The sequence below is a fragment of the Bufo bufo genome, chromosome 9 (assembly GCF_905171765.1).
Source record: "Bufo bufo chromosome 9, aBufBuf1.1, whole genome shotgun sequence".
NCBI lineage: Eukaryota > Metazoa > Chordata > Amphibia > Anura > Bufonidae > Bufo > Bufo bufo.
In genome coordinates this window covers 49,373,837-49,396,452 of record NC_053397.1, presented here as the reverse complement: position 1 = coordinate 49,396,452, position 22,616 = coordinate 49,373,837, and the positions used below count along the sequence as shown (strand labels likewise).

At 44.5% G+C, this 22,616-nt stretch overlaps 1 long non-coding RNA gene across 1 annotated transcript; it reads right to left on the bottom strand.

Annotated features, from left to right (window-relative positions):
• Nucleotides 1–4,589: 4,589 nt before the first annotated feature.
• Nucleotides 4,590–22,299, bottom strand: LOC120978565. The gene is made up of 4 exons (XR_005774119.1): nt 22,171–22,299; nt 7,234–7,240; nt 5,027–5,028; nt 4,590–4,600 (listed from the first exon to the last, which is right to left on the bottom strand). It is a non-coding gene; the product is annotated as an uncharacterized LOC120978565 (long non-coding RNA).
• Between the last annotated feature and the right edge of the window lie 317 nt (nt 22,300–22,616).

Below are 22,616 nucleotides of genomic sequence, written 5' to 3'. Positions count from 1 at the left end.
CCCCAAGAGGCCATCACAGCCTTGCCTACTATTGGCATGGCTGTGATTGGCCAGTGCAGCATGTGACCCAGCCTCTATATAAGCTTGGAACACGTAGCGCTGCACGTCACTCTGCTGATTCAAGCATAGGGAGAGGTTGCAGCTGCGACGTTAGGGCGAGATTAGGCAGATTAACTCCTCCAAAAGACTTCATTCAGTGATCGATCTGCAGCTGTGGATCATTGAAGTGCTAATATTGACTTGCTCACTTTTTTAAGGCTGCCCAGAGCGTTTTTAGATCACTTTTTTTCTGGGGTGATCGGCGGCCATTTTGTGACTTGTGGTGCGCCGGCACAAGCTATCACCAAGTGTATTTAACCATCAATAGTGTGGTTATTTGGTGCTATATCCTACATCAGCTGCAGGCTGAGCCTGTGTCACCGAAGTGCATTTAACCATCAACAGTCTGGTTATTTTTTGGCCATATACTACATCTGGTGCAGGCTGAGCCTGTGTCACCCAAGTGCATTTAACCATCAACAGTGTGGTTATTTTTTGGCCATATACTACATCAGGGGCAAGTTGAGCCTGTCACCCAGCGCCTAAAAAATAGACCTGACATTTATGTTCAACCAAATCTGTACTGTTTTAGCTGGTCAAGTTATTTGTAGTGACCATAAAAGCACACTTTTTGTTCTGGGTTGAAAAACTATTCCCAAATTTGCCATTCTCAAAATAACTAGTTTCTGGTATTTGAGGCCTACTTGAAATCTATCCCAAAAAGGATCTCTTACATTGAAGGTGCTTATAGTGTCATTCAGAAAAACCTAAGACACACGCTACCGTGCAGATAGAAGTCTGATTCTGTGATTAAACCTATACCTGTCACACAGCGCAAAAAAAAACAGGCCTCACATCTCTATTCAACCAAATCTGTACTGTTTTAGCTGGTCAAGTTATTTGTAGTGACCGTAAAAGCACACTTTTTTTTCTGGGTTGAAAAACTATTCCCAAATTTGCCATTCTCAAAATAACTAGTTTCTGGTATTTGAGGCCTACTTGAAATCTATCCCAAAAAGGATATCTTACATTGAAGGTACTGATAGTGTCATTCAGAAAAACCTAAGACACACGCTAGCGTGCAGATAGAAGTCTGATTCTGTGATTAAACCTATACCTGTCACACAGCGCAAAAAAAACCAGGTCTCACATCTCTATTCAACCAAATCTGTACTGTTTTAGCTGGTCAAGTTATTTGTAGTGACCGTAAAAGCACTTTTTATTTTCTGGATTGAAAAACTATTCCCAAATTTGCCATTCTCAAAATAACTAGTTTCTGGTATTTGAGGCCTACTTCAAATCTATCCCAAAAAGGATATTTTACATTGAAGGTACTGATAGTGTCATTCAGAAAAACCTAAGACACACGCTACCATGCAGATAGAAGTCTGATTCTGTGATTAAACCTATACCTGTCACACAGCGCAAAAAAAAAACAGGCCTCACATTTCTATTCAACCAAATCTGTACTGTTTTAGCTGGTCAAGTTATTTGTAGTGACCGTAAAAGCACACTTTTTGTTCTGGATTGAAAAACTATTCCCAAATTTGCCATTCTCAAAATAACTAGTTTCTGGTATTTGAGGCCTACTTGAAATCTATCCCAAAAAGGATATCTTACATTGAAGGTACTGATAGTGTCATTCAGAAAAACCTAAGACACACGCTAGCGTGCAGATAGAAGTCTGATTCTGTGATTAAACCTATACCTGTCACACAGCGCAAAAAAAAACAGGCCTCACATCTCTATTCAACCAAATCTGTACTGTTTTAGCTGGTCAAGTTATTTGTAGTGACCGTAAAAGCACACTTTTTGTTCTGGATTGAAAAACTATTCCCAAATTTGCCATTCTCAAAATAACTAGTTTCTGGTATTTGAGGCCTACTTGAAATCTATCCCAAAAAGGATATCTTACATTGAAGGTACTGATAGTGTCATTCAGAAAAACCTAAGACACACGCTAGCGTGCAGATAGAAGTCTGATTCTGTGATTAAACCTATACCTGTCACACAGCGCAAAAAAAAACAGGCCTCACATTTCTATTCAACCAAATCTGTACTGTTTTAGCGGGTCAAGTTATTTGTAGTGACCGTAAAAGCACACTTTTTGTTCTGGGTTGAAAAACTATTCTCAAAATTGTGTTGAACGGGAACAATGAGGAAAACATCTAATAAGGGACGCGGACGTGGACATGGTCGTGGTGGTGTTAGTGGACCCTCTGGTGCTGGGAGAGGACGTGGCCGTTCTGCCACAGCCACACGTCCTAGTGTACCAACTACCTCAGGTCCCAGTAGCCGCCAGAATTTACAGGGATATTTGGTAGGGCCCAATGCCGTTCTAATGATGGTAAGGCCTGAGCAGGTACAGGCATTAGTCAATTGGGTGGCCGACAGTGCATCCAGCATGTTCACATTATCTCCCACCCAGTCTTCTGCAGAAAGCGCACAGATGGCGCATGAAAACCAAGCCCATCAGTCTGTCACATCACCCCCATGCATATCAGGGAAACTGTCTGAGCCTCAAGTTATGCAGCAGTCTCTTATGCTGTTTGAAGACTCTGCTGCCAGGGTTTCCCAAGGGCAACCACCTAGCCCTTCACCAGGGGTGGAAGAGATAGAATGCACTAACGCACAACCACTTATGTTTCCTGATGATGAGGACATGGGAATATCACCTCAGCACGTCTCTGATGATGACGAAACACAGGTGTCAACTGCTGCGTCTTTCTGCAGTGTGCAGACTGAACAGGAGGTCAGGGGTCAAGACTGGGTGGACGACGATGCAGGGGACGATGAGGTCCTAGACCCCACATGGAATGAAGGTCGTGCCACTGACTTTCAGAGTTCGGAGGAAGAGGCAGTGGTGAGACCGAGCCAACAGCGTAGCAAAAGAGGGAGCAGTGGGCAAAATCAGAACACCCGCCGCCAAGAGACTCCGCCTGCTACTGACCGCCGCCATCTGGGACCGAGCACCCCAAAGGCAGCTTCAAGGAGTTCCCTGGCATGGCACTTCTTCAAACAATGTGCTGACGACAAGACCCGAGTGGTTTGCACGCTGTGCCATCAGAGCCTGAAGCGAGGCATTAACGTTCTGAACCTTAGCACAACCTGCATGTCCAGGCACCTGCATGCAAAGCATGAACTGCAGTGGAGTAAACACCTTAAAAACAAGGAAGTCACTCAGGCTCCCCCTGCTGCCTCTTCTGCTGCTGCCGCCTCGGCCTCTTCTGCTGCTGCCGCCGCCTCGGCCTCTTCTGCTGCTGCTGCCGCCGCCTCGGCCTCTTCCTCTGCCTCTGGAGGAACGTTGGCACCTGCCGCCCAGCAAACATGGGATGTACCACCAACACCACCACCTGCGTCACCAAGCATCTCAACCATGTCACACGGCAGCGTTCAGCTCTCCATCTCACAAACATTTGAGAGAAAGCGTAAATTCCCACCTAGCCACCCTCGATCCCTGGCCCTGAATGCCAGCATTTCTAAACTACTGGCCTATGAAATGCTGTCATTTAGGCTGGTGGACACACACAGCTTCAAACAGCTCATGTCACTTGCTGTCCCACAGTATGTTGTTCCCAGCCGCCACTACTTCTCCAAGAGAGCCGTGCCTTCCCTGCACAAACAAGTGTCCGATAAAATCAAGTGTGCACTGCGCAACGCCATCTGTGGCAAGGTCCACCTAACCACAGATACGTGGACCAGTAAGCACGGCCAAGGACGCTATATCTCCCTAACTGCACACTGGGTAAATGTAGTGGCGGCTGGGCCCCAGGCGGAGAGCTGTTTGGCGCACGTCCTTCCGCCGCCAAGGATCGCAGGGCAACATTCTTTGCCTCCTGTCTCCTCCTCCTCCTACTCAGCTTCCTTCTCCTCTTCTTCCACCTGCTCATCCAGTCAGCCACACACCTTCACCACCAACTTCAGCACAGCACGGGGTAAACGTCAGCAGGCCATTCTGAAACTCATATGTTTGGGGGACAGGCCCCACACCGCACAGGAGTTGTGGCGGGGTATAGAACAACAGACCGACGAGTGGTTGCTGCCGGTGAGCCTCAAGCCCGGCCTGGTGGTGTGCGATAATGGGCGAAATCTCGTTGCAGCTCTGGGACTAGCCGGTTTGACGCACATCCCTTGCCTGGCGCATGTGCTGAATTTGGTGGTGCAGAAGTTCATTCGCAACTACCCCGACATGTCAGAGCTGCTGCATAAAGTGCGGGCCGTCTGTTCGCGCTTCCGGCGTTCACACCCTGCCGCTGCTCGCCTGTCTGCGCTACAGCGTAACTTCGGCCTTCCCGCTCACCGCCTCATATGCGACGTAACCACCAGGTGGAACTCCACCTTGCATATGCTGGACAGACTGTGCGAGCAGCAGCAGGCCATAGTGGAGTTTCAGCTGCAGCACGCACGGGTCAGTCGCACTGTGGATAAGACACACTTCACCACCAATGACTGGGCCTCCATGCGAGACCTTTGTGCCCTGTTGCGCTGTTTCGAGTACTCCACCAACATGGCCAGTGGCTATGACGCCGTTATCAGCGTTACAATACCACTTCTATGTCTCCTTGAGAAAACACTTAGGGCGATGATGGAAGAGGAGGTGGCCCAGGAGGAAGAGGAGGAAGAGGGGTAATTTTTAGCACTTTCAGGCCAGTCTCTTCGAAGTGACTCAGAGGGAGGTTTTTTGCAACACCAGAGGCCAGGTACAAATGTGGCCAGACAGGGCCCACTACTGGAGGACGAGGAGGACGAGGATGAGGAGGAGGTGGAGGAGGATGAGGATGAAGCATGTTCACAGCGGGGTGGCACCCAAAGCAGCTCGGGCCCATCACTGGTGCGTGGCTGGGGGGAAACACAGGACGATGACGATACTCCTCCCACAGAGGACAGCTTGTCCTTACCTCTGGGCAGCCTGGCACACATGAGCGACTACATGCTGCAGTGCCTGCGCAACGACAACAGAGTTGCCCACATTTTAACGTGTGCTGACTACTGGGTTGCCACCCTGCTGGATCCCCGGTACAAAGACAATGTGCCCACCTTACTTTCTACACTGGAGCGTGATAGGAAGATGCGCGAGTACAAGCGCACGTTGGTAGACGCGCTACTGAGAGCATTCCCAAATGTCACAGGGAAACCAGTGGAAGCCCAAGGCGAAGGCAGAGGAGGAGCAAGAGGTCGCCAACGCAGCTGTGTCACGCCCAGCTCCTCTGAGGGCAGGGTTAGCATGGCAGAGATGTGGAAAAGTTTTGTCAACACGCCACAGCTAAGTGCACCACCACCTGATACGGAACGTGTTAGCAGGAGGCAACATTTCACTAACATGGTGGAACAGTACCTGTGCACACCCCTTCACGTACTGACTGATGGTTCGGCCCCATTCAACTTCTGGGTCTCCAAATTGTCCACGTGGCCAGAGCTAGCCTTTTATGCCTTGGAGGTGCTGGCCTGCCCGGCGGCCAGCGTTTTGTCTGAACGTGTATTCAGCACGGCAGGGGGCGTCATTACAGACAAACGCAGCCGCCTGTCTACAGCCAATGTGGACAAGCTGACGTTCATAAAAATGAACCAGGCATGGATCCCACAGGACCTGTCCATCCCTTGTGCAGATTAGATATTAACTACCTCCCCTTAACAATATATTATTCTACTCCAGGGCACTTCCTCATTCAATACTATTTTTAATTTCATTTTACCATTATATTGCGGGGCAACCCAAAGTTGAATGAACCTCTCCTCTGTCTGGGTGCCGAGGCCTAAATGTGTGACAGTGGCCTGTTCCAGTGGTGGGTGACGTGAAGCCTGATTCTCTGCTATGACATGAAGACTTATTCTGTGCTGACATGAAGCCAGATTCTCTGTTACGCGACCTCTCTCCTCTGCCTGGGTGCCTGGGCCTAAATATGTGACAGTGGCCTGTTCCAGTGGTGGGTGACGTGAAGCCTGATTCTCTGCTATGACATGAAGACTGATTCTGCGCTGACATGAAGCCAGATTCTCTGTTACGCGACCTCTCTCCTCTGCCTGGGTGCCGGGGCCTAAATGTGTTACAGTGGCCTGTTCCAGTGGTGGGTGACGTGAAGCCTGATTCTCTGCTATGACATGAAGACTGATTCTGTGCTAACATAAGGCCAGATTCTCTGTTACAGGACCTCTCTCCTCTGTCTGGGTGCCGGGGCCTAAATGTGTGACAGTGGCCTGTTCCAGTGGTGGGTGACGTGATGCCTGATTCTCTGCTATGACATGAAGACAGATTCTGTGCTGACATAAGGCCAGATTCTCTGTTACAGGACCTCTCTCCTCTGTCTGGGTGCCGGGGCCTAAATGTGTGACAGTGGCCTGTTCCAGTGGTGGGTGACGTGAAGCCTGATTCTCTGCTATGACATGAAGACAGATTCTGCGCTGACATAAGGCCAGATTCTCTGTTACGGGACCACTCTCCTCTGTCTGGGTGCCTGGGCCTAAATGTGTGACAGTGGCCTGTTCCAGTGGTGGGTGACGTGAAGCCTGATTCTCTGCTATGACATGAAGACTGATTCTGCGCTGACATAAGGCCAGATTCTCTGTTACGGGACCTCTCTCCTCTGCCTGGGTGCCTGGGCCTAAATGTGTGACAGTGGCCTGTTCCAGTGGTGGGTGACGTGAAGCCTGATTCTTTGCTATGACATGAAGACAGATTCTGTGCTGACATCAGGCCAGATTCTCTGTTACGGGACCTCTCTCCTCTGCCTGGGTGCCTGGGCCTAAATGTGTGACAGTGGCCTGTTCCAGTGGTGGGTGACGTGAAGCCTGATTCTCTGCTAGGACATGAAGACTGATTCTGCGCTGACATAAGGCCAGATTCTCTGTTACGGGACCTCTCTCCTCTGCCTGGGTGCCTGGGCCTAAATGTGTGACAGTGGCCTGTTCCAGTGGTGGGTGACGTGAAGCCTGATTCTCTGCTATGACATGAAGACTGATTCTGCGCTGACATCAGGCCAGATTCTCTGTTACGGGACCTCTCTCCTCTGCCTGGGTGCCTGGGCCTAAATGTGTGACAGTGGCCTGTTCCAGTGGTGGGTGACGTGAAGCCTGATTCTCTGCTATGACATGAAGACTGATTCTGTGCTGACATGAAGCCGGATTCTCTGCTATGGCATGAAGAGACTGATTCTGTGCTGACATGAAGCCAGATTCTTTGCTATGGCATGAAGAGACTGTTTCTCTGCTGACGTGAAGCCAGATTCTCTGCTATGGGACCTCTGTCCAATTGATTTTGGGTCATTTTTATTTTTTTTATATTTATTTTAATTCATTTCCCTATCCACATTTGTTTGCAGGGGATTTACCTACATGTTGCTGCCTTTTGCAGCCCTCTAGCTCTTTCCTGGGCTGTTTTACAGCCTTTTTAGTGCCCAAAAGTTCGGGTCCCCATTGACTTCAATGGGGTTCGGGTTCGGGACGAAGTTCGGTTCGGGTTCGGATCCCGAACCCGAACATTTCTGTGAAGCTCGGCCGAACTTCTCGAACCCGAACATCCAGGTGTTCGCTCAACTCTACTCTTGACTTTTTTTGTATTTTGTTACATTACAGCCTTAAGCTCAATGTTTTGTTAATCTGAATTTTATGTCATGGATCAAAACACAAAAGTTTAAGTTAGTGAAGTGAAATGAGAAAAATATATAAATAAAACTATTGTTTAGAAATAGAAAACAGAAAATTGGCATGTGCGTATATATTCAACCCCATTGTTAGTAAGCTCATGAAAAGCTCTGGTGCAACCAATTACCTTCAGAAGTCACATAATTAGTGAAATGATGTCTACCTGTGTGCAATCTAAGTATCACATGATCTGTCATTGCATATACACACCTTTTTTGAAAGGTCCCAAAGGCTGCAACACCTAAGCAAGAGGCATCACTAACCGAACACTGAAGACCAAGGAACTCTCCAAACAAGTAAAGGACAATGTTGTTGAGAAGTACAAGTCAGGGTTAGGTTATAAAAAAAATCCAAATCTTTGATGATCCCCATGAGCACAATTAAATCTATCATAACCAAATGGAAGGAACATGGTACAACAGCAAACCTGCCAAGAGACTGCCACCCACCAAAACTCAGGGACCGGGCAAGGACGGAATTAATCTCAGAGGCAGCACAGAGACCTAAGGTAACCCTGGAGAAGCTGCAGAGTTCCACAGCAGAGACTGGAGTATCTGTACATAGTACGACAATAAGCTGTACGCTCCATAGAGTTGGGCTTTATGGCAGAGTGGCCAGAAGAAAGCCATTACTTTCAGCTAAAAACAAAAAGGCACGTTGTGAGTTTGCGAAAAGGCATGTTGGAGACTCCCAAAATGTATGGAGGAAGGTGCTCTGGTCTGATGAGACTAAAATTGAACTTTGCGGCCATCAAAGAAAATGCTGTCTGGCGCAAACCCAACACATCACATCACCCAAAGAACAACATCCCCACAGTGAAACATGCTGGTGGCAGCATCATGCTGTGGGGATGTTTTTCAGCAGCCGTGACTGGGAATCTGGTCAGAGTTGAGGAAAAGATGAATCGTGCTAAATACAGGGATATTCTTGAGCAAAACCTGTACCACCCTGTGCGTGATTTGAGGCTAGGACGGAGGTTCACCTTCCAGCAGGACAATGACCTCGGACATACTGCTAAAGCAACACTTGAGTGGTTTAAGGGGAAGCATGTAAATGTGCTGGAATGGTCTAGTCAAAGCCCAGATCTCAATCCAATAAAAAATCTGTGGTTCACAACAGCAAACCATCCAACTTGAAAGAGCTGGAGCAGTTTTGCAAGGAGGAATGGGCAAAAATCCCAGTTGTAAGATGTGGCAAGCTCAAAGAGACTTATCCAAAACGACTTGGAGCTGTTATTGCCGCAAAAGGTGGCTCTGAAAAGTATTGACTTTAGGTTGGTGAATAGTTATGCACATTGACTTTTTCTGTTATTTTGTCCTATTTGTTGTTTGCTTCACAATAAAAAAAAAAAATCTTCATATTCTGTAAATTAAATGATGCAAATCCTCAAACAATCCATGTTAATTCCAGATTGTGAGGCACCAAAATACAAAAAAAGTCAAGGGGGTGAATACTTTTGCAAGGCTCTGTATAGAGTATGTAGATATTTCTTAAGATTAATCTGTTCTCTCTGTTACTCTAAGAATAGTATATTTGTGATTTATGAGACAATGTGAGTTGAGAGACCAGAGCATGGAAGCAAAGTATATTTCAAACCAACTGAAGGGTAAAGATTTCCCAAAATATCGGAGAAAAATGAGTAATTTCAGATGGTAATGAATCCCGTAATGGGAGGCAAATCATTCATAAAGTCCATCAAGTTTTCCATCCAAGGTTGATTTAGGAGACTGAAAACCCAGTGGTGCCTGCCTTGATGGTTTGCACTTAATACCATACAGGAGACAGTAAACTCTTTAAAATATTGTTTTCATTTAGGCCACCAATAGTATCATGAAAGTAATTTGCAGGAATCCTTCACTACAGCATGTTCCATTGCTGATCACCGAGATTAGCTCCAGGTGTCTGCTGTGTAAAACAGCAGGCACCTGGCAGCTATGGTGCCTACTCAACTTCTGAGCAGATGTCATGTTTAACCGCTCCCCAACCAGTGCCATACATGCACGGTGCTGGTTGGAACTTAAAAGATAGTGGCCACTTGCAAGTGCGGCAGGTGCCATAGCTGCCGGGGTCTGCTGTTTTAAACAGCAGACACCCAAAAAAATATATGCAATCGACGCCTACTTTTAATCCCTCAGATGCCATTGTCCAGCATGACCACAACATCTAGAATTACAGGATCAGGGGAGCTAAAGTGTGTGCAGCAGACTCTGTATTCCTGAGTGATACGAGGCTGACTCACATTACTTCCTATGGAGCCCTCATATGGGTATGTGAACGGAAAAAAAAGTTATTGCTCCAAAAAGGCAGGGAGTGAAAAAAAAAATGCAAAAATGAAAAAACCTCCGGAATGTGAAAGGGCTAAAGATCTGACTTGTACAACAAGATTGGGAAGGGGTTACATAAATAGTATATTACTGAAATGAAGGAAAAAACTATTGCACCATTTTTATTCATGCTATTTACCGATTACCATAAATAATGTGTTCACTATATTGTGAAAGTTATTAGGATTTCAGGGATGCCAAATACTCTTTTGTGCAATGTAATAGTAAGGGCGGGTTCACATTTGCGTTATAAATTCCGTTATACGGTTTCGTTATAACAGAGTTATAACTGAATATAACAGAATTTTAGGTACGGAATGCAAAGCGGAAACCTTTAAGAGGTATTCCTCTTTTCTCCGTCCTAGTACATGTCTATGGGCACATATAACGGTTCAGTTTTTTGTCCAATATTCACGACAGAAAAAAAAGTCCTGTTGACAGGCCTTTTTTTCCCCTCATGAACAACAGAAAAAAATGGAAGCATTATATGTGCCCATAGACGTATTAGGATGGAGCAAAACGTAATACCTGTTTAAAGGTTTCCGTTTTTAATTCCATACCTACAATTCTTTTATATTCAGTTATAAATCTGTTATAACAAAACCCTATAATGGAATTTATAATGCAAATTCCAACCCGCCCTAAGTATGCATTTATTGTAATGGTTTCTGTGGTTAAAAAGCAGGAACTATAATATTCCTTGCTTGCTTTTTAAGCACAAAAAAAGCAGCTTTTATAAATTGCGTGGCAGCAGCCTAGTGGTAAATCTCTTACCTCCCATATAAGAGGCCTGGGGTCAATTACCATCAGAAACCTGTGGACTAACTTTAATGTTTATGGCAGAAAAATATAACTTCTATTTTCCAGCATTTTATTATTTATGGTAAAAGTTACAGTTTTCTGCAAAGTTAATGTTACTTAAAGAAAAAATACCAGCGCAAAAACAGTTAAAATAAATGCATTTTTGTAACATACTTACTATAAATATCACAAAACAGTGTCTGGTATCTCGGTAATCATTAACTTGTACAATATCGTGAACATATTATGTATGGTGATTGGTAAATTAAGTAAATAAATATGGTGCAATCGTTTTTTTTCTCCTCTTTATTTAACCCATAAAAAAATGAATAAAATTAAAATCTTATATGTATGGCAAAATGGCCTGACTCAAAAAACAAACAAACATATGTATGGCAAAATGACCTGACGCAAAAAAAAGGTATGGCTGTTATTGCTATGAATGTGAGAAGGGAAGGTGGGGGGGAAGGGGTGCCATATGGATTGCCTATATGGGACCCTGAAATTCCTGATGGCAACCCTGATCCCAAAATCATATTGATAAAAAAATGTAACTCATCCTACAAAAAAAAAATCAAGCGACCTCACAATGCTCTATCAAAATAATAAAAAAGTTACGGATGTCAGAATAAAGTAATTAAAAAATCATAATATTTTTAAAAATTAAGTACTAAAACAACAAAAATTATGTGGTGACCTGCAGAATAAAATTAACATGTCATTTTCACCATGCAGTGAATACTGTAAAAATGAAATTCTAACAATAATGGTGGAATTGCAGTGTTTTTTAATGCTATCACCCCAAAAATCCCTGAAGTTCTATGATACATTAGCTGTGCCTGTAGCCCAAAAGGGTTCCATTAAAAAAGACAGCTTTTCCCGTAAAAAAAGGGTCAAATGACTATGTGTATGGAAAAATAAAAAAGTTATGACTTTCAAAATGTGTAGATGAAAAAATGAAAGAAAAAAAAACCTGCATCCTTAATCACCAAACTAGAAGGGTTTAAAGTGCATTCCCTGATGTTGTTTTGTTTCCTTCCGAGAAAGTCCACTCAATGTGTCCATCTCTGGTGAGAAGAAACCTCTTCTAGAGTGACAATTCTTATCGGCTGGTCTGCACAATAACAAATCATTCCAGTGCCTGAGTACAAGAGTATCCTAGAGTTGGGATTAAGCTACTCAGTATGTGCATCTATCTTTAATAGACATGTAAGGTGAATGTTCTGATAGAGCAGGGACCAGCAACGTTTGGCAACTCCCAGAATGCAAACATGCTGGACTGTTTTTCTTACCCCAAATGAAGTGAATGAAGCATTTTGGGAGTTGTAGTTTCTGAATAGCTGGAGTACCGGAGGTTGCTGATCCCTGTGATAGAGTATCAGAAGAACATCAGGGGGTGCCATAACAAGTATATTCTGCTGTCCTTAACCTCTTAAAGACCTTGCCATTTTGCACCTTAAGGACCAGGCTGTTTTTTGAAAATTTGACGTGTCACTTTATGTGGTAATAAGTTTGGAGCACTTTCAATTATCCAAACCAATTTGAGGCTGTTTTGTCGTGAACTTCATGATAGTGGTAATTTTGAGTCTAAATAATTTACCTTTTTTTATAAAAAAAATCTAAATTTGCTGAAAATTTTGAAAAACTCACAATTTTAAAAATTTTAAGTTCTCTGCTGTTAAAGGGTTTCTGTCACCTTAAAAATGGCTATTAAGCTGGCTGACATTAGCGATGCGCTAATGTCATCTGAACATAACTATATTAGTGCCATCTTACTGCCTGCCGCCATTATTGAGAAGGCGCAGTGAGGAAGCTGGCAGCCGGTGAGCACCCTTCACTCACTGCACCTGCGCTGAATATTGAACGGCGCGAGATTTACACTGCCGACAGGGCCGGAGGTAGGAGACCAACGATGCCTGCCCCTGTCAATCTAGTGTAGCAGGGCATGGCCAGAGGTGGGAGAACAAAGCCTCTAGGAGCAGGGGCAACCCCCCCCCCCCCGCTCCTAGAGGCTCATTTTCATGTTATAAAAGTTTGTTTTTCTCAATAACGGCGGCAGGCAGTGAGATGGGCACTAATATAGTTATGTTCAGCTGACATTAGCACATCGCTAATGTCAGCCAGCTTAATACCCATTTTTCAGGTGACAGAAACCCTTTAAGACAGTGATACCTCATAAAATAGTTATTACTTTACATTTCCTATATGTCTACTTTATGTTTCCATCATTTTGTAAATGTCATTTTATTTTTTTAGGACATTAGAAGGCTTAGAATTTTAGAAGCAATTCTTAACCCCTTAAGGACACAGCCTTATTTCACCTTAAGGACCAGGCCCTTTTTTTTCAAATCTGACCAATGTCACTTTAAGTGGTGATAACTTTAAAACGCTTTGACTTATGCAGGCCATTCTGAGACAGTTTTTTCGTCACATATTGTACTTCATGACACTGGTAAAATGAAGTAAAAGAAAATATTTTTTATTTATAAAAAAATACCAAATTTACCAAAAATTTGTAAATAATTGCAAATTTACAAGTTTCAATTTCTCTACTTCTATAATACATAGTAATACGTCCAAAAATAGTTATTACTTTACATTCCCCATATGTCTAATTCATGTTTGGATCATTTTGGGAATGATATTTAATTTTTTCAAGATGTTACAAGGCTTAGAAGTTTAGAAGCAAATCTTGAAATTTTTCAGAAATTTAAAAAAAACAAATTTTTAGGGACCAGTTCAGGTCTGAAGTCACTTTGCAAGGCTTACATAATAGAAACCACCCAAAAATGACCCCATTCTAGAAACTACACCCATCAAGGTATACAAAACTGATTTTACAAACATCGTTAACCCTTTAGGTGTTCCACAAGAATTAATGGAAAATATTGATATCATTTCAAAATTTCACTTTTTTTGGAGATTTTCCATTTTAATATTTTTTTTCCAGTTACAAAGCAAGTGTTAACAGCCAAACAAAACTCAATATTTATGGCCCTGATTCTGTAGTTTACAGAAACACCCCATATGTGGTCGTAAACTGCTGTACAGGCACACGGCAGGGCGCAGAAGGAAAGGAATGCCATACAGTTTTTGGAAGGCAGGTTTTGCTGGACTGTTTTTTTTTACACCATGTCCCATTTGAAGCCCCCCTTATGCACCCCTAGAGTAGAAACTCCATAAAAGTGACCCCATCTAAGAAACTACACCCCTCAAGGTATTCAAAACTGATTTTACAAACTTTGTTAACCCTTTAGGTGTTCCACAAGAATTAATGGAAAATAGAGATACAATTTCAAAAATTCACTTTTTTGGTAGATTTTACATTTTAATATTTTTTTCCAGCTACAAAGCAAGGGTAACAGCCAAACAAAACTCAATATTTATTGCCCGGATTCTGTAGTTTACAGAAACACCTCATATGTAGTCGTAAACTGCTGTACGGGCACACGGCAGGGCGCAGAAGGAAAGGAATGCCATAGGGTTTTTGGAAGGCAGATTTTGCTGGACTGTTTTTATTTATACCATGTCCCATTTGAAGCCCCTCTGATGCACCCCTAGAGTAGAAACTCCAAAAAAGTGACCCCATTTTAGAAACTACGGAATAGGATGGAAGTTTTTTTGGTACTAATTTAGGGTACATATGATTTTTGGTTGCTCTATATTACACTTTTTGTGAGGCAAGGTAACAAGAAATAGCTGTTTTGGCATCGTTTTTATTTTTTGTTATTTACAAAATTCATCTGACAGGTTAGATTATGTAGTATTTTTATAGACCAGGTTGTCACGGACGCGGCGATACCTAATATGTATACTTTTTATTTATTTATGTAAGTTTCTTTTTTGAAACAAAAAAAAATCATGTTTTAGTGTTTCCATAGTCTGAGAGCCATAATTTTTTTTAGTTTTTGGGAGATTATCTTAGGTAGGGTATGATTTTTGCAGGATGAGATGATGGTTTGATTGGCACTTTTTTGGGGTGCGTGTGACTTTTTGATCGCTTGCTATTACACTTTTTGTGATATATGGTGACCAAATTTTTTTATTTAGCACAGTTTTTATTTTAAATTTTTTACGGTGTTCATCTGAGGGGTAAGGTCATGTGATATTTTTATAAAGCCGGTCGATACGGACGCGGTGATACCTAATTTGTATAAATTTTTTTTATTTATGTAAGTCTTACACAATAACAGCTTTTTAAAAACAAAAAAAGTGATGTTTTAGTCTCTCCATATTCTGAGCCATTTTTTAGGCGATTGTCTCAGGTCAGGGCTCATTTTTTGCGGGATGAGGTGACGGTTAGATTGGTACTATTTTGGTTGGCAAAGGCCTTTTTGATTGCTTGCTGTTGTACTTTTTGTGATGTAAGGTGACAAAAAAATGGTTTATTTAGCACAGTTTTTATTTTTTATTTTTTAAGGTGATCATCTGAGGTGTTAGGTCATGTGATATATTTATATAGACGGTCGATACGGATGCGGCGATACCTAATATGTATACTTTTTAAACTTTTAAACTTTATTTGGGGAAATTGACGTTTTTGTTTATTTTTACTTGAAACTTCAAATTTTTGGGGGGAAAACTTTATTTTTTAAACTTTTTTTTTACTTTATTTTTTGTCCCACTTTGGGACTTCAACTTTTTGTGGTCTAATCCCTTTACAATGCATTCCAATACTTCTGTATTGGAATGCATTGGCTGTATGAGTAATACAGTGAGTATTACTCATACAGCTTCCGGCCTGTGAGATCCAGGGGGCTGGATCTCACAGGCTCGTCACCGGAAGGCAGCGCGATGCCTTCCTTAGGCATCGCGCTGCCTTCCATGCCATCGGGTCCCCCCTACAGCCGCATGGGGACCCGATGGCACGCCCGATCACCGCCGCAAGCACAGGTAAAAGCCGCAAACCGCAGGTCTGAATTGACCTGCGGTTTGCGGCGATCGCCGACACGGGGGGTCACGGGACCCCCCGCGCATTTAGCCAAGGTGCCTGCTCAACGTAGTTTTATTGATATGCAAATGAGCCTCTAGGTGCTATGGGGGCGTCTTTTCAGCACCTAGAGGCTCCGTCTACTCACTATTTCTGCCGCCCAGCGCTCTCTAGCCCGCCCCTCTCCTCTAGATTGACAGCCTACTTCTCTCCATCTCAGCGAATTCTCACGCCTGCGCCATGTGCTTCTGTATTAGGCGCAGGCGCAGTGACTGTCGGACCGCTCCCTGCGCCGTAATCGGCACAGGCGCAGTGAAGATGCCGGCGCAGGGAGCGGTCCGACAGTCACTGCGCCTGCGCCGAATACAGAAGCACAAGGCGCAGGCGCAAGAATTCGGCCGAGATGGAGAGAAGTAGGCTGTCAATCTAGAGGAGAGGGGCGGGCTGGAGGGACGTGCTGGGCGGCAGAAATAGTGAGTAGATGGAGCCTCTAGGTGCTGAAAAGATGCCCCCCATAGCACCTAGAGCATGGGTGTCAAACATGCGGCCCGCGGGCTGCATGCGGCCCGCAATGAATATCTTTGCGGCCCGGCAAAGATATTCATTGCTCTGGTTACCTGGAGGCGGGCGGAGATAAAATAAAAAAGTCAGAGGCGGTCCAGGAGCGGTTGAAGGAAGGCGGAGCAGTTGGAGGCGGTCCAGGAGAGGATGGAGGCTGGCGGAGGCGGTCCAGGAGAGGATGGAGGCTGGCGGAGGCGGTCCAGGAGAGGATGGAGGTGCGCAGAGGTAAACGTCACGTCCTGATGTGACGTCATCAGGCTCCGCCTGGAGTTCTGACATGCTGCGGACGGCGCCATTGCGGCTATAGACGCAGGGTACCAGATTCACAAGGTAAGAAAAGTACCGTATTTTTCGCCCCATAAGACGCACTTTTTCCCTCCCAAAAGTGGGGGGGAAATGCCCCTGCGTCTTATGGGGCGAATGCTTCCATTTTACAGCGCAGTTTGCGACGCTGCAGCATCGCAGACTGCTATGTATGAGTCGGGAGAGAGGAGGGGCTGGAGTCCGTAACTAGGGGCGGGGCCCGGTGCAGTCACTGTACTCTTACACCGGGCCCCGCCGCTCAACAAAGTATTTATAAACGTGAATCCTTATCCTGTTATTAAGTTGAACTAATGCTGCCCTCTCCCATGTTCCCCTGTATCCCCATAGCACTTACTTAAGCTTCAATAGCAGGCAGAACGGACGGCAGCAGTAACGTCACTCACTGACGTCGAGCGCCTGCTCCGCCCACTTTATGAATGAAGCAGGCGGAGCAGACGCGCGACGTCAGTGAGTGACGTTACTGGTGCCGTCCGCTCTGCCTGCTATGGAAGCGTGTTCGTAAGTGCTGTGGGGATACAGGGGACATGGGAGAGCGCAGCGTTAGTTCAACTTAATAACAGGATAAGGATTCACGTTTATAAATACTTCGGTGAGCAGAGGGCCGGTGTATTGGGGGACACTGTTATGAGGGGGATCTGTGGATGACATATAGCAGTGTCATCCACAGATCCCCCCATAACAGTTCCATCCACAGATCCCCCACCTCATAACAATGCCATCCACAGATATCCCACCTCATAGCAGTACCATCCACAGATATCCCACCCCATAACAGTTCCATCCACAGATCCCCCACCTCATAACAATGCCATCCACAGATCCCCCATAACAGCACCATCCACAGATCCCCCACCCCATAACAATGCCATCCACAGATCCCCCCACCCCATAACAATGCCATCCACAGATATCCCACTCCATAGCAGTACCATCCACAGATCCCCATAACAGTGCCATCCACAGATCCCCATAACAGTGCCATCCACAGATCCCCCATAACAGTGCCATCCACAGGTCCCCCATAACAGTGCCATCCACAGATCCCCCATAACAGTGCCATCCACAGGTCCCCCATAACAGTGCCATCCACAGATCCCCCGTTATTGGGCAACGGGATGTTGGGGGTCAGCAGTCATGAAACAACAATGTTGTTCTATGAAAATGTACGATTTTTTTTTTTTTTTTTTGATGCGGCCCACATAAACTTAAATTTTGTTTTTTTGGCCCATGTTAGCCTTTGAGTTTGACATGCTTGACCTAGAGGCTCATTTGCATATCAATAAAACTACGTTTTTAAGCTTAACCGCTCCAGACAAAGGTTATACATTAACATGGTTAGGTACAGCAGACACTAGCAGATCGCTAGTGTCAGACAGCTAAATAGGTGAAAATCTGGTGGTAGAAACCCTTTAAGTAACAGGACAACATGCCGTACCGGTACGTCATGTGTCCTTAAGAGGTTAAAATATTTAAAATTTATTCTAAAACCCACTTTTTTTTAGGACCAGTTTAGTTATGAAGTCACTTTTTAGGGCTTACATATTTTTGGGGCGATTGTCTTATGTAGGGGCTCATTTTTTGTGGGATGAGGTCACTGTTTGATTGGTACCATTTTGGGGTACATATGATTTTTTGATTGCTTGGTATTACACTTTTTTGTGAGGAAAGGTGACCAAAAAATGGCTCTTTTTGGGACAGTTTTTTTTTTGTATGTGTATTGTAATGCATTTACTGTCAATGTATTACCAGTGTACTTCAATGACAGACTGCCTGCCTGTGAGAGCCAGGGGGCTGGGTCTCACAGGCTTCCATAGAAGGCAGCCCCGATGCCTGTGGAAGGCATTGGGTTGCCTTCCTAGCCACTGGGTTTCTGTCACTGCAGTGATGGGATGGGGTTCCAGTACCATCTGTAAACCCTGTGCATGCCGCGGTCAGCTTTCACAGCGGCATAGGAGGAGTTAATATGCCAGAATCAGTGTATGCACCGATTTTGGCATATACAGCAGCTACTCAGCTGTCAGTGACAGCTGAACCCCTACCACTGATCCGGCAGGCGCAACTCCTATATCTGCCTGATCAGAGTGCCATGCCTGTACAGTGCTGGTCCTTAAATCACGGCTCCCAGTGCCGTACATGTGTGGCGCAGGTCTCCTACAGGTTAAATCTCTACTGAATGCATAGAGAGAGCCATTCATGGCCAACTCTCCATACAATGCAGCTGGCAAAAGAGGACCAACATCTATCTACTGTTATGGGTATGCTGTTAAAGTCCAAGATATGAATACCCCTTTAAATGGGCTGAATGGAAATACGTTGTTATAATATGACAACCTCTTTAATGTATATGTTGGTAAGGCTGAGGTTCAGCCTGCATTTGTGGGAGGGGCTTGAGCCTATTTAAACCCCCACTTACCTCATCACAGTGGGCGTTCCGGTTCTTGGTCATTCACTGGCTAGGGTTCGTGTGTTCCTGGTACCTACGGTCGCCTCTTGCAGAGTTCGTGTCTCCTGGTGGTAAGTAGGGGGGGGGGGCTCTTTCGCAGGGCAAGGACTGCGACGGTCTGGCACCCTCCCTCCACCTCATGCTGCCGGTGCGTTCCAGCGTGGAGCGCATGGGCTTCCGGGTCCCCTCTTCCTCCGCTCGTCTCCCTGTGTTTCCTGGCGGTATGGCGTCAGGAAGCGCACCCGGCAGCCGGCCGGCTCATCATGCCGGGAAAAGGGGGGGGAGGTTTTCCCTGGTCTGGCCGGCTCACCTCGTTCCCGGCACGGCGCAAGAAGGCGTGCGTTCCAGGGTGGAACGCACGCACTTCCTGGTTCCGGTCCCCGCCCGCTCCGCTTGCTTCCGGCGGCAGCAGGGATGAAACGACGCCGGCCGACAGCTACCCGATCATCGGGAGGGGGAGGGGGGGGGGGTTGGGTTCCTGGGCGAGGCTGCACCTCGGTGCGGCATGGAAGCCGGTGCACATAGGCGTGCGTTCCAGCCTGGAACGCACTCCTCTTCCGGCGCTTCAGTGACGTCACCCGCCCCCTGCCCGGTCTCCCTGGCTGCAATGTCAGCTTGCGTTCCACGCGGGGCGCGGGCTCACGGGCAGCCAGGCCGGACGGGGAGGGGGGGGGGAAGTAAGGAGGAGGTAGTAAAATGAAGAATTCATAAATAAATGAAATAAGTAATTGGTGTAAAGGGTGTGCGGTAAAACCGCCACATAGTCTGAAAAAAAAAAAAAAAAAAGAGGGAAATGAAAATAAGTACGTTTTGTAAAAACCCGCCATATAGTCCGCATAGACTTAAAAAAAAAAAAAAAAAAAAAAAAAAAAGGTGTAATAAATAATTAAATAAGAAATTAAAAATATGTATATGTAAGTATTTACAGCACAAACCCGCCATATAGTCGGATCATCAACCAAAAAAAACAAAACAAAACAAAAAAAAACAACATTAATATATAAGTGTCAATGTAGGATTGGCACACTCAAAACATGCGGAGCCCCACGGAGTTGAAACAATTTATTATAACTACGTTTGATAAAATATGATAAAATACAATAAAATACATAAAATAAATTAAACAATGGTAGTAGTTTTGTAATATTCGAATCAACTTATTGCAGACAAAGTATGGCTACTTTCACACTAGCGTTCGGGGCTCCGCTTGTGAGTTCCGTTTGAAGGGTCTCACAAGCGGCCCCGAACGGATCCGTCCAGCTCTAATGCATTCTGAATGGATGCGGATCCGCTCAGAATGCATCAGTCTGGCTCCGTTTGTCCTCCGCTCCGCTGAGCAGGCGGACACCTGAACGCAGCTTGCAGCGTTCAGGTGTCCGCCTGGCCGTGCGGAGGCAAACGGATCCGTCCAGACTTACAATGTAAGTCAATGGGGACGGATCCGTTTGAAGTTGACACAGTATGGCTCAATTTTCAAACGGATCCGTCTCCCATTGACTTTCAATGTAAAGTCAAAACGGATCCGTTTGCATTATCATGAACAAAAAAAAAAAAAAAATTTTTTTTTTTTTTTTTTTTGTTCATGGTAATGCAAACGGATCCGTTCTGAACGGATCTAAGCGTTTGCATTATAGGTGCGGATCCGTCTGGGCACATACCAGACGGATCCGACCTAAACGCAGGTGGATGTTCTGGATAGTGGATGGGTCTGCAATGACACACAATAGATGCTTAACTGCAGATCCTAACAACAGGGTGTTGTCTTGCAAATAAAACGCACTCTAGGTCACTACAGTCCATATGTATACAAGTCACAAAATATTCAGAAGGACTGTTTGAATTCCAGGAGGTTGCATCAAACTCCGGATATATTCATATGCAAGAAAAACGCACTGAGAGACTCTACATGCAGAAAAGCGCATACAGTGATTTCCTATGCAGGCACTATATTCCTATCTCTGTATATCTACAGTTTCTGCAATCCATGCATTCCAAGGTTGTTATAGGAGTTTTTCATAAAAATTTTCTGCATGCATTTATATTTGTATTTTTCTCAAGAATTCTATTCAAGAGGATCCTCAAAGAAGTTATTCCACACAAAGTCCCGATTGCAATATTCACATATGAACGCTATATTGTTGTTTCGTTATAAATGTAAGTTTGTAACCATAACCCACACTTGTGGGCTTACCTGGCCTTTTTATTCAGCTGGTTTTTTCTGGGTGATTGTCGCTTCCGACTTTAGGCCGGCGTCCCGGTCTTTGCTGTGTCAGCGGCTTAGTATTCCCCAGTGATGACTTTCAGCTGGTTGCAGGCAGGTTAATATAGAGCGTCTTGTTTGAATCCTCGATATCCTCTGGTTTTTAACAGTGCACTGTTATTTCGGGGTTCAAATCCTTCAGGGGTGAAACTCTCGCCAGACGCGTTTCGGGGACACTCTCCCCTTCCTCAGTGGCATCACCCCTATGAGTGAATGGTGGGTTTTTATATCCCTCACGGTCTTGTGTGGAAAAGGATCATGGGAAAAGAAAGGGATCATGGGAAAATGGTATTCTGGAAAAGAAGGAGTATGGATTCTCCCAATATAAGTCTTCCCCTACCATATTTCTTTTTCAATCTTTTTCAATCTTGTTCATCCATGATCATTCAAGGATTGATAAATGATATGATTTTCTTAATTTTCAAAATATTTTTATGCATGTGTTTTTTGCATGCGTTTTTTTGCATGCGTTTTTGCATGCGTTTTTTTGCATGCGTTTTTTTTTTTTTTTATATTTGTTTACATTCTTTACTCCTGAATCTGCTGTAAACCATATTTTCTCAGAATAACATTCATAGATAGTTCAAAGTTCATAAGTCATACGATATTGTTGCTTTTCATACATGCGGTTTTTGGTTGCGGTTATTGTGCGTTTTTTTTTTTTAAGAGGCACAGAACTCCACCATTGGAACAGAAGAAATCGACATACCAGAGGACACATGCAGAGAAACAGGACTCACGCTCACACAATGTTCAAGACAATTATTTAACAGACAGTCAGAGACACTATCACAGGGAATATCCCATAAAATTAAGAAAACACGACGAGGTAAGAGGAAAACCAGAGCACAAGAGACACTATTAAATACAGACCAGAGTAATATTGTTAATCTGAGTCAAATAATTCTCACACCTGCACAAATCACCTTATTAAATAAGGGATTAAAATTTGCCCCCACAAAAAAACGAAACAAATTTGATACCTACATAGGTATTCAAAAATTTATCCGGAAATTGTGTTTGAAAAAATATTTTTTGAAGAATCCAATTAGCACAGACACGGAGAAGGTAGATCCCTTCACACACACTCATTTAAAGATCAAATCAAAAAAGTTTCCGAGAGCAGAGATCAGTTCAGAGATATCTGCCTTTCAAAAAAACATTGAAATAGGTCTGAACAAGATCAAACCAAAAAGATCTGATAGGAACAATCTAACCAGCGCCGAGATTAAGGCCATAAGAGAATTGCAGGAAGAACAGAACATTGTAATTCGCCCGGCCGATAAGGGGGGCGCT